This window comes from Leucopleurus acutus, assembly GCF_964270905.1.
Source record: "Leucopleurus acutus genome assembly, chromosome: 10".
NCBI lineage: Eukaryota > Metazoa > Chordata > Mammalia > Artiodactyla > Delphinidae > Leucopleurus > Leucopleurus acutus.
The window spans coordinates 80,373,475-80,386,248 of NC_139153.1; positions in this window are offsets into that span (position 1 = coordinate 80,373,475).

Sequence of the window (12,774 nt, forward strand, 5' to 3'; positions counted from 1 at the left end):
TAGTTTCTAGTTATAATTGGTTAAAGGGGATTTACCCCCCACCAAAAAAAAAAAAGAAAGAAAGAAAGAAAGAAAAGAAAAAGAAAAGAAAAGGAAAAAAAAAAGGAAAGAAATTTAAAGGGTTCAAGTCTGGGGGGAAAAAAAGACAATCATTTTGAGATGAAATGTGCTTGTTAGCAGAATATGAAGTAAAACACGTTTACGTGTGTGACATTTCCATTCGCTGGTGCGCTCGTAAAAACAAGGGCCATGGGCTTCCCTGGTGGCGCAGTGGTTGAGAGTCCGCCTGCCGATGCAGGCGACACGGGTTCGTGCCCCGGTCCGGGAAGATCCCACATGCCGCGGAGCGGCTGGGCCCGTGAGCCATGGCTGCTGAGCCTGCACGTCCGGAGCTTCTGCTCCGCAACGGGAGAGGGAGAGGCCACAACAGTGAGAGGCCCGCGTACCGCAAAAAAAAAAAAAAAAAAAAAAAGAAAAAGTAGTAAAAAACAAGGGCCATAATGATGTTACATAGAACCTCTTAAAAGTCACTCAAACCACAAGTTAGTTTAATAGTCTCAACCTTAGGAAGTCCCATGCACTCTATTCCTCAGTTACTTAGCTTTATGTAACCTTAATACTTGTCACTCACTGAGATGTACTGAAGGCAAGTGTATGGATATAGAAGACTGTTGACCTGAACATGTAAATGAAGTTCTTGGCCACTAAATAACAATCTAATAGGAGTCTCTTCCTTCCCTAATGCACCTACCCACACTCACCTACAACTTAGTGGTCCAAGACTTAAAAAGATGAAACCCCTGCCCCCCAGTTCAAACACTGATGTGCAAGATTAAATCCCCATTGAGTTTTAAATCAAATTCTATGTTTGGCAAATAAACACTAAGTTACTGAAGAAATGATGCCATAGACTTAAACAAGTATGTTAGACACAAATATCAAGGATAAATGTGATAGCAACGGTTTTATGTACTTCTTTAACATTAACAACAGTGACTTGGATGGTCTAAAATTTGTTACAGCTAACTGGAACAGGTTGACCTTTTTAAAAAACCTTGAATAACAAGATTCACATTTCAAAAAATCAAAGACATTGTTTTAAGCCTAGGCAATGTAAATAGATATAATTCTTTTGTTTTTAAATTAAGGGAAGGGGAATCAAAAATCCTGCTGCAGAAAAACTACATTGCTTTTTCGATTTTTTTCTGATATAAATTCTTGACAAATGAATGAACATGAACTTAATATTTCTCTGAAAGTTAAGACCAAAACACAGGAGAGAAGAAAAGATGGTTTACAGCCTTTAAAACATAAACAAGCCAATTCAGTTTTCCTCTAGGATTAAAAAACTCCATTTGTCAAGACTTTCTTTTTTCAAAGCAACTTGGGCCAAGCTTGAAACTTGTTCAAGTTTCATTATTTCTACAGAAAACCGACCAGAACAAATGAAACCCTGTAGAAATGAGGTGGCCATTATCACATCCCTTACATTTGTCTCTCCTCAGGATTTCTGGCTTCTTTACCTTTTTTTTTAATTGATGTATAATTGATTTACAATATTACTTTCAGGTGTACAACGTAGTGATTCGATATTTTTATACATCACAGAATGATCATCATAAGTTACCATCTGTCACCATATAAAATTATTACAATATTATTGACTATATTTCCTATGCTGTATATTACTTCCCCATTTTTTTTTTTTAATCTTACAACTGAAACTTTATAATGGTTCCCTTACCTCTGACTTCTTATGGAGACGTAGACAAAACTGTGTCATAAAAATCTCATCTCTGGTTCAGGTCCCAGCAAGCTCTGATCATTTTCTATGCAGAAGCTGCTGTTCCCTAATCCAGGTCAAGGTACACTATGCTAATGAGCTCTGGCAATAATCCAATCAAAATCTAGATGCTCTCAGCTTGGGATAGGTAAGAGTGACCTGGGAGCCACTTAACCAGCCCAATTCTTTGCAGAATGCCAGCAATGTGGTGAATATTCTATAGTACGCCTATGAACTTTCCCCTTGTTTATGTCAAAAAGGCATTTTAACAGAAATAGACATTGCAAAGATTCTCATGGGGAAGTCCAGATGTTTTCCTTCTTGTAATTTCAAAGTTTGAGCCCAAGGCAGACTGATTAACGGTAGATTCTAATTTCTCCACCATCTACCTCTGCATGTGTACTAGCGAGAGAAGACAGACAGAGAGAAACGTGACAGTGATGGAATTTATTGGAATATATATTGGTTAACCAACATCTCCAAACCAGAAGCACTAAAATGCTGTCCTGCCCCTAACTATGATGCCCCACTAATTCTGAGCATTCTAATCTCCCAGAATAATATAATCCTGCCTTCAAAAGACATTCTCAGCAGTCAGGGCACAGCCCACATTGGTTCAGTTCGCCTGCCATGTTCCAGGCAGTCTGCTAGTCTCTGGAGATACAGGGGATCATTAAAGCCATGAAGAAGTTCAGTGGTGGAAAAGATGAACAGACACTGAATCAGCCTAAGTTAACATGATGCATGGAATAGAGGTAGTCTAGAAGGATGTACAGGGGGAAGGTTTTAAGCTGGAGGGAAAAGACTCAGGGGAAACTTTTTACACCAATAGGATGCCTGATCAGCCTTTTGAAGGACAAATAGTCAAGGCGTCAAGGAGTAAAAGAGGTTGCTCTAGGTAGTGGCAACACCATGGGCAAAGGTCAAGTGGTATGACAAGTGTGTGCTCAGCCTGGTGAGAAGTCGGTACCTGTAGGAAGGTCCAGACCGTCAGAAGGAGGAACGAGCACGCCAGAAGACAAGATGCTGGGGAAGCCTCGCCGGCTGTGTTAGGCCCTGGGAGACCTCTGGCAACGTTGGGAAGATGTCTCACTAGGCTTTCAGTTCACGAATGAACTCCTTCTCCATCGGAGGTTAAGACCCTGCATGATTTTCTTGTGCTTTTTCTGGCTAATCTCGGTCTGCTCTCTGTAGGCCCTCCTTGGTCAGGATCTTTCTCCACCCCCTGAACAATGGTAGCAGGACACAGCCTGGCGTTATGCCAGCTGGCCAAAGAGGAATGTCCATAGGGTCCAGCTCCAGAATCAGGAAGCAGAGCAAAGAGTGGACGTGGAGCTGAGAGGCAATAAGGTGATCATTGAACCTGCCATGATTATCCACTTGCTCAGGGCTCCTCGCCAGAGCTGTCTTCTCCCCTCTATACATGTGCACCCCATCCATCCTTCAGGAGTCCCCAGAATGTCACCCCTTATGATGTCTTCCCATGTTAGTCTAGAGCACAGGATTTCTCACTTCAGTGGTGTTCCAGAACTCTTAACTGAGTTATAAGTTGTCTTACATCACTTAAAACTAGCACTTTTTTTCTTAATTACAAAATAAATTCATAATCTTAAAAAACAACAGCAACAACTCATGTTCCCATCTCCTAGAGATTCCCACAGGTAACATTTCGGTCACTCCTTTCAGGCTCTTGTTTTCCTACATACCTCACCAAATGCAGGTCTTACTTTGCATGATTGTAATACGACTGTACGTACTGTTGCTTTAACTGTTCATGCCCCTTAGTCCTAGTTCCCTGCTAAGCTGCTATTTCCTTCAAGGTGAGGTTGGTATCTTCCACTCTTCTTCTCTTTACAGAAGGATCTGCTGGAATCCCAGCCTCAGCAGCAGATCCATCCTTGTCCCTTGACACGGGGGGAACTGAGGTGCTCTGTCTTCACGCTCTGGTTGAGCTCTGACCTTATGTCCCAGACAGGTGACGGCACTTCTGCTCTCTTAAGGCCACGCCCTACATTCTTGCCCAAATTCTCCTAATTGGATCTCCTCTGTCATTGTTATTAATAACAATGGTAATTACGAAAGCTTTCCTTGACCAAACACTTACTATGTGTCAGGTGCCACGCTGAGCACTTGGTCCTTAGAGCATCCCTGTGAGGTAGGTGCTATTCTGTAGTCCTCACAACTACCTCATGAGATATAGTATTATTAAGCCATATTAGTATGAGGAAACAGGCACAGGAAGGTTAAGTAACTTGATCATTATAAGACTGTGAAGTAACCAATCTCTTGGCATCAGCAAACTGACCTTGGTCAAAGAAGAAATATCAACTAGAGAAGAATGACGTTAAAAGGCATTCCCTTCCTGACAGAGTAAGTCTGTCTGACATACCAGCCCCTTCTGGCATCAAGATTCTCTTGCTTCCTTACCTTACCATTTTTCAGAATATTTCTTTCCTCCCCCAAGGCTGTTTATCAGAATTTTCTGTCCCTTCTGGCATGGGACCCAGTCTGACCTACACCGTTCTTCCCTGGAATTTTCCAAAACAGAGGTGGAGGTATTGCTCTTTCATTTCAGATGCCAAACTGTAAGCCTGACCTCAGAGCTGCTGTGGTCACCTCTGTGGCCACATGACAGATCTGAGAGATGAAACCAACAAGGGAGCGAAAAGCAGAGGAGAGAGACAGACGAAGGGAGAGGAAGGAGAGAAACCTGGATGCAGGCGAGCCCGAGGCCAGCCCTAACCTCTCCTTCCCAATCACGTGATCCCCAAAGACCATCTACACTCTCACCCCTTAAAGACGAGCGGCTTCAGCTTGCACCTGTGGGAGATGTACTAACACATCTCCTAAGTAAGCCTGAAATTAGCCCAGACTTCAAAATAAAGCACTGTCCCTTTTATTTATGCTTCTAAACGTGGACACCCTAAGGCACTTGTCTGATACCCCTTAAAATCAGAAAATGCTTGTTAATGTCTCACCTGAGTCAATGTGCAGGACCCAGGGAACAGCCATCGTTCGCCCAACGAGACGTCCCGGTAGCACAGGCAGCTTTAAAGCAAGTAGCCAAGGGGCCTCTCAGAGCTCGCTTTTCTGTGCTGTGCAGAAGAGAACTTTGGATTTTTCCTTTAGGGTTTCTCAAATTTTAAGCCATTTGTGATTCTCACATGGAGAGTCTCCAAGTTTTGTCTAAATACGTCAGTTCTATAGAGAACCTGCATCATTTTAAAGTGGATTCTGAGCTGTATCTGTTCTGAGAAAGAGGAGGCTGACTTAGCATTCTCCTTCCAAATCTCTGGGCAGACAAGACAAACATGGTCTGCTGTTGAGATCTATAGTCGGTGGTTCAGGTGGGAAAGCCCCTGGCTGTCACGGTGCTTTTTGGAAAATATTGTGAAATTTTAAAATATTAAAGTCTTGAGAACTGTTTTGCCCATAGAAATGAGGACTAACATACATGTATGTAATATCAAAATCACAAGCACAAACCCAAGTGTCAACCCCCCAAAAATGGGCTCACGGGCCCAGTCGCTCCGCGGCATGTGGGATCTTCCCAGACCGGGGCACGGACCCGTGTCCCTCGCATCAGCAGGCAGACTCTCAACCACTGCACCACCAGGGAACTCCAACACCAACTTTTTAAAAGAAAACTTAAGAACCACAGATCAAATGGAGAAAGAATATGATCCCACGATTTCTATGAAAGAGGGAGGTACCCAATTTTTTTCATAAAAATTTTTTATAGTTCATAAAAATATGGTGTTATGGTTAGTTTTCATAAAAATATTATTTGTTAAAATGTAATAACTTGTTACTGTTATTTTAGATGAATTAATAAATATTAAAAAAATTTTCAGCTCTGATTTCTAATATGGTAAATATTGACAAATATAACCACATACACATAAACTCTCTGAGGGTCTCAATTTTTAAGAGTGAAAATGGAACCTGAGACCCGAAAGTTTGAGAACTGCCGCTATGAAGTACCAAGTCCTAAAGTTCTGCAACTTGGCCGTCAGGGGGAGGCTCTTTCTGGCGATATTCAGAGCTCAGTGTGCAAACTGCCCCATCTCTAGCCCTCCACGGGGCTCCTAGCTCAGGACTAGAAAGTGGGCAAGAATCGAAGGGAGATGATGAGGAAGAAGATGCTTTCGGTAAAACTGCACAGCATCAGCGCCCGTCGGACAAAATACCGCTCAAGGAGGGAGGCCCTGCCCACAGCCAGGCTTTTCGGCACCCAGGACCGATTCCAGCAGACCCAGCGCCCACCACTTCCGTAGCCCCGGAGCTCCCGCCCATTGCACTGGGGTGGCGGGGGGGATGTGGGGGATGGGGGAGTGGGGGGTACGCCCCGCGGAGATGGAGATGCTTGACCCGCAGGAGGCGGCGGGCTGTGCGGACCTTAGCATCCCCGGCTCCGAAGCGGCAGAGCAGAAGAGGAAGGAAAAGATGGACGTGTTGTAACCAAAGACTCAGTGATGAGCAAACACGAGACACCACCCGATGAAACAAGCAGAGATGACTGGGGCGGAGCCGAGATCCTGCTGGTGGTCCGAGGACCAGCGAATAACCGCCCCAAACTCCCCGTGCCACCCCAATTTAAACTCTGAAGACTGACGCAGCCTGTCAAGATCACAGGCTAGATATTTACAATGAGAGAATACTGAGAAAGTGCTACAAAAATGGTAACAGTTGTTCTTTGTGTTATAGGATTATTGACACTGTTTATTTCCTTCTTTCTATTTATCTATAATTCTCTACCTTTTCCATAAGAGGCATGCATCCTTTTTTTTTTATCATGTGATACTTTTTTTCTTTAAAGGTCAATGATATAAAGTAAAAATGTCTACTATTTGTACAGTACTTTATAGCAGCAGTTCTCAGACTTTTGGCTCTCAGGACAGTTTTCACTCTGAAAAATTGAGACCCTCAAAGAGCTTTTGTGTATGTGGTTATATCTGTCAATATTACCATATTAGAAATTGGAACTGAAAAAAATTTGAAATATTTATTAATTCATCTAAAATAATAGTAATAACCCATTACATTTTAACATAAATAACATTTTAATGAAAATAACTATATTCAAAACAAAAAATTGAGAAGAGTCCCATTGTTTAACATCTCTGCCTATTTTTTTTTTTTACTATCTAACCTAATAGAAGACAGCTGGACACCTCATTTCTGCTCCGGCATTCAATCTGTTACAATACCACCTGCCATGTAACCTCTGGGAACCCCACGGTTCCCAGAAATTTGCCGTGAAGATAGGCAAGTAACAGCTTAGTATTATCATGAAAATAGTTTTGCTCTTGGAACCCTTCTGAAAGGGTCTGGGGAACCCCCAAGTCTTCATTGACTACTCTTTGAAAACTCTTTTCTTTATACTACACAAAATACATGCACTAACAAGCCTCACTTGACTCTTTCAAAAACACTTTGAATTGACATAGATTCATAGAGGTTAACCAATTCATCCAAGATCACAGGCTCAGATTCTTGTCTTTAGGCTCTGAATCCAGAACTTGATTCCAGATAACCACCCACCTTTTCCCAGATAAGCAACAGCCTGGGACACCCAAAGAATTTTTACACAATAATCAGAACGGATACATTTTCACTCTAGAATGCGGTGGGAAAACGGAGACGCAGAGAAGTTACGTAAACCAGAGCATGATGCAGCAGAAATAAGCGCAGGTTCTGGGAGGCGGGAGCCCCGAGTTCTGGACACCACTCCTCCGCTTTCTGTGTGACTTGACACAAGTTTCTTTGCCTCTCTGGGCACAAGGATTGCCACATCTGCAAAATGGGTTGATGATATCTTACCTGCCCGAAGGCACGGGCTGGACCAGATGATTGCCCAAGGTCCCTGCTAATGGAAGGGCTGACGTTTACCAGCAATCCCAGTCATTCAGAGGGCTGCAAACACTATTCGGCTGAAATGGACTCATTTTGAAAGTGACTCCCTGTAATTCTTTCTTTTTCTCTAATGTGATACTTGAAACTTAGTATTTATTGAAAGCTATTTCAGTCATCTTTCTTATAATGCCTTCGAACTTCGTCCAGAAAGATCAACCTTGAGAAAAATTCTTTGAAGTCACTTGAAAGTTGATATGCAGAAATCCAGGGCAATTCAACAAGCCCCACAGGTGTATGGAATGCTTACTGTTTGTGGCAGACGTGTAAGACTAGAAAAGTATGCACAGCTGTTTTTAATTCTGGGCACGCGACTGGACTTACACACTTACAATGCACTTAGGCTGCTTTATTTTTCCCATTAAAAAAAGTTGTTGTAAAATATACACAGCATAACATTTACCATTTTAACCATTTTTAAGTGTGCAGGTCAGTGGCATTAAGTACATTCACACTGTCGCGCATCCATTGCCACCATCCACCTCCAAACCTCTTTTCATTTTGCGAAACTGACAGTCTATACCACTTAAATAATAACTTCCCTTTCCCTCCAGGTCCTGGCAAACACCATTCTACCTTCCATCTCTATGAATTTGACTGGGTACCTCATATGAGTGAAATCATACAGTATCTGTCTTTTTGTCTCTGGCTTATTTCACTTAGAATAAAATCCTCAAGGTTCATCTATGTTGTAGCATGTTTCAGAATTTTATTTCTTTTTAAAGCTGAGTCATAGTCCATTATATGTATATACCGCATTTTGCTTATCCATCCACTGATGGACATTTGGGATGTTTCCACTGCATTTAAGCTTTTCAAGCCTTCATTTAAAGGGTAGAGAAAATACATCAGCCAAGATAAAAGCAAAATAGAGCTAATGGCAGTAGACGTGGATCAGAGAAGTATGCACTGAGTTATTTCAAATTCGAGAAGCAAATTCCAGTGTTCAAAAAAAAAAAAGTCAGATTTTTGTCTTTGTTGTTTTCCCCTCTTCTCTAAAGAGATATTACTGAATTGTAAGTTTCATAAGATCAGGGAATGTTCTGAATTTAGAGAAGGACTGAAGGTACTGAACATTCCACATAACGTGTAGCAAAATTCCTGGCAAATTCCATAAACATCTTTGAATACACAATGCAGTGCACCGTTAATGAACTATTTTGATCTGAATTACAACATGTGATTTTACAACCATCTTACAAGATGGGCAGGGTGATTATTTGTGCAATTTTATAGAGGAAGAAGGTGAGAACTTCAGCCATAAGCTCATCACCAGGTGGGGTAACAGGCACCCCACCAGCGGTCTGACGACACCAGCTTCAACCCTGTCCCTTTGTCCACACTGCCCGTCCGTAGTTGTGATGAGCATTAGAAGTCACTTCCTGAGTACAATTTCACTGTGAGGCACAGAAATATAAGCTAGACAACATCTTAAGGTCCTTCTAATCTTAATATTTTATGTGATGGTTTTCCATGACAGTGAACTCTTTTCTATCTTTCTTTTCTTTTCTTTTTTATTGAAGTATAGTTGAGAAATTGTAAATATAACAGTGAAATGAAAAATTAATAACAAGTAGGAAAGTGAAATCAGCAAAACCTACTAACCAGAGAGTGAAACCAAAGTCAAAGAGAACAAAAATGCTAATATACCATCTATACGGTAGTATGTGGACAAGTAGCCACAAGGCAGACTTTTGCATCTCAAATATTTCCTGCACTGATTTTCCACAGATGCTTGAAATTCAATGACTGCTTCATTTCCTTGGCGCTTGAGGGCTTTTGGATACTTAAAGTTGTCTGCTAAGGTGGAAACCTTCCCAGGAAAGGAGCGTCCTTTAGTAGGGATTACGTTGCTCCTTACTGAGAATGAGAATGGAAGACGGAGGGGTGGGGAAAAGCAGAGGTCCTGGGCGCCCAGCGCTAGCCTTTGGTCGGGTCCTTGTTTTTACCGCTCACCAGCCCAGGGCAGTGAGAAGCTAGTTGTAGATGTGGTCCTGGCGTATTTGCAGTAGCAGAAACTGGCCAGGAGGCGGCAGCCCTGTCTCATCTGGTGCCTCAGCAGCCGCAGTTCCTGCCACGGCCACGGGAACGCAGTGCAAGAGTACGCAGCGTCACCAGAGAGGCGGTTGATTTGGCGACAGGACCACAACGTAAGCTGAGCGCAAAAGCAGTTTTATTACCTTACTGCTGTGATGACAGCGGCCATTCGGCAAATATTTGTTTGAACGAGTCAAGTCTGTGGTCAGTCATTAGGATCGCTCCCTTGAGGGCACGCTCACACCTTGGCAGGTGCCACAGCCCCGGGCTTACCCTACTCCTGGCCCTTTGCCGTGAAAAGTGGCTAGAGAAAACACACCACCATGCCGACTGCTCTCAATTTAAACCCACTTCCGAAAAGTACCAAGGTTGGCGGGGGTGCATTAATCAGCCCCTATTTCCCCAGTGCTTTCTCTCTCACTCTCTCCTGGACACCTATTTTAGACTTTGAGCTCACTCTGCAAGACCTCCAAAGCCTCTCCCAGCTGATGGGTTTGCTTCCCACTTCTCTGAGCAAATGAAGCAGCTGGAAGAGACCCTCCGTGACGTCCCCACCTGCATCCACACCCTTACAGTTGGCTTTCCTACTTGTTAGTGAAGGGGAACTGCCGTGGCTCCTACAGGCAAGGCTGCCTGTGCCCTGGATGGAATCCCCTCTCATCTCCATGGGAACCTGACTCCAGCAATGGTCCACCTTTACCCGACATCATCAGTTTTCCTCTCTCTATTGTGTTATTCTCACGAGCACCCAAACCGGCTGTTATCTACCCCATCATTAATTAGAATCCCTCTCCGGCCCCAAGTACCTGTCAGCTATGGCCTCATCTCTCTCCTCCCTTTTCCAGTAAAATTCCTGGAGTTATCCATGCTCGCTGTCTCCAAAGTCTTTCCTGCCATTCTCGGGCAAACCCACTGCTATCAGGCTTTTGCTCAGACGATTCCAAAAAACTCCTGACCTCCACATCATCTAAACCCAATGGTCAACTCTCCATCCTCATCCTAACTCTGTCCATAGAAGCACTGGACATGCTGACACAGAAGCACTGGACATGCTGACTTCTTGCTTCTCCTGGAAACACATTCTTCCTTGGCTCCAGGTCACCACCATCTGCCTCGTCCGTTCTTAGTCCTTTGCTGATTCCACATTTTCTCCCCAACCTCATATTCTTAAATTTAGTCCTTAGCCTTCTTCTCAATATCATTGCGCTCCCGTGGTGAGCTCCTCCAGTCTCCTGACTTTAAAGACCACTTAGATATTATAGTTCCCAAATTTCTCCCCTGGGCGCTGTCCTCTAACACCCAGCTGTTGGGCTTCCCTGGTGGCGCAGTGGCTGAGAGTCCGCCTGCCAATGCAGGGGACACGGGTTCATTCCCCGGTCCGGGAGGATCCCACATGCCGCGGAGCGGCTGGGCCCGTGAGCCATGGCCGCTGAGCCTGCGCGTCCGGAGCCTGTGCTCTGCAACGGGAGAGGCCACAATGGTGAAAGGCCCACGTACCACAAACAAACAAACAAAAAACACCCAGCTGTTGTCTCAGCATCTCCACGTGACTGTAATTGACATCCTGACAGTCCACTGCTCTGCCCACGGTCTTCCTCCCTCAGGGAATGGCCAGCTCCTCAGGCCAGAATCACTGCGTGCACCTTTGGTTCCTTCCATTCTCTCACATCCCACGTCTAATCCTTCAGGCGCTCCTGTAGGCACTACCTTCAAAAATACATCCGATTCCAGCCACATCTCACTGCCTCCACCGCTGGCCCCCTGGGCTAAGCCACCATTATCTTCCCTGCATCACTGCCACGGCCTCCTGAAGGGGCTCCCGCTTCCATGAGTCACGTCCTGCAATTTAATCTCAATACAGCAGCCAGAGTGATCCTTATGTACAAAACCAGATCCTGTCACTCCTCTGCTCTAAGCTCTCCAAGGGATCCCCATTTCTATTGGAATAAAAGCCAAAGTCCTTAGAAGGGTGTGCAAGACCCTAGACCAATACCATCCAATAGAAACAGATTACGAGCCACATGTGGCGTTTTAAATTTCCTGGTAACCATAATAAAAAAGTAAAAAAAGAAACGAGTGACATGATTGTAATAGTATATTTTATTTAACACAGTATCTCTAAGTTGTTACCGTTTCAACATGGAATCCACATAAAAATTGAGAAATGTCACATTCTTGTTTTCATTCAAAGTCTCTGAAACGTAGTGGGTCATAGCCACGTTTCAGGAGCTGCATAGCCCCACGTGGCTGGAGGTGTCTGCTGGGGACAGTGCAGCCCGAGCCTGCATCTGCCTGACAGCATCTCTGTGATGGACCCCCTGCTCCCCCGAGCTCCCCCTCCTCCCCCTCACCATGCAGGCTGGTACTTCCGCACTTTACACAGCCTGTTCCCTTGCCACTCCCCCTCTCAGTGATCTCATGGACATTTTCATCACCTCACTTCTTGGCTGACACGGCCATCCCACTTACATTGAAAGCACCACTGACACTCTCAATTCCTCTTACCTGCTTCCATTTTTTTCTCCCTACCACTTATCACTTTCTGGAAGATCTTATATTCGTTGTGTATTCTCTACTTTCTCACACAGAAGATACAAGGGTAATCTGCCTGTTTTGTTAGAAGATAGGTTCCCAGCACTTACAACAGCGCCTGGTACGCAGTAGGCACTCAATGGATGCTTCTTGACCGACTGAGTTAATGAGAGCACAGACCTATCTTCCCAGGGGGGTTTCAGGTCAAGGCTTGGAGCCAGGATCTCAGAGGGCAAGAGCAGCACTGATCTTGGAGGGCTGGAGACTGGGGCTATTTCGTCTCTTAGGCGTCATTGCGAGAAAAGGCAAAGCCAGGTTCGATGCAGCAAACATTTCCTGAGTGTCCCCTGCGTGCACGGCTGTGGGAAGCAGTAACGAGGGTGAGAAGGACACAGCCCCCTGTCCTTCTGGCTGGTCTGTATTTCCTGCGGGCAGCTCCAGAGGTCAGAGCCAGGGCCAGAGAGGGGAAATTGCTCGAGACTAGCTTTAATGTTTTGGAAAGAAAAACC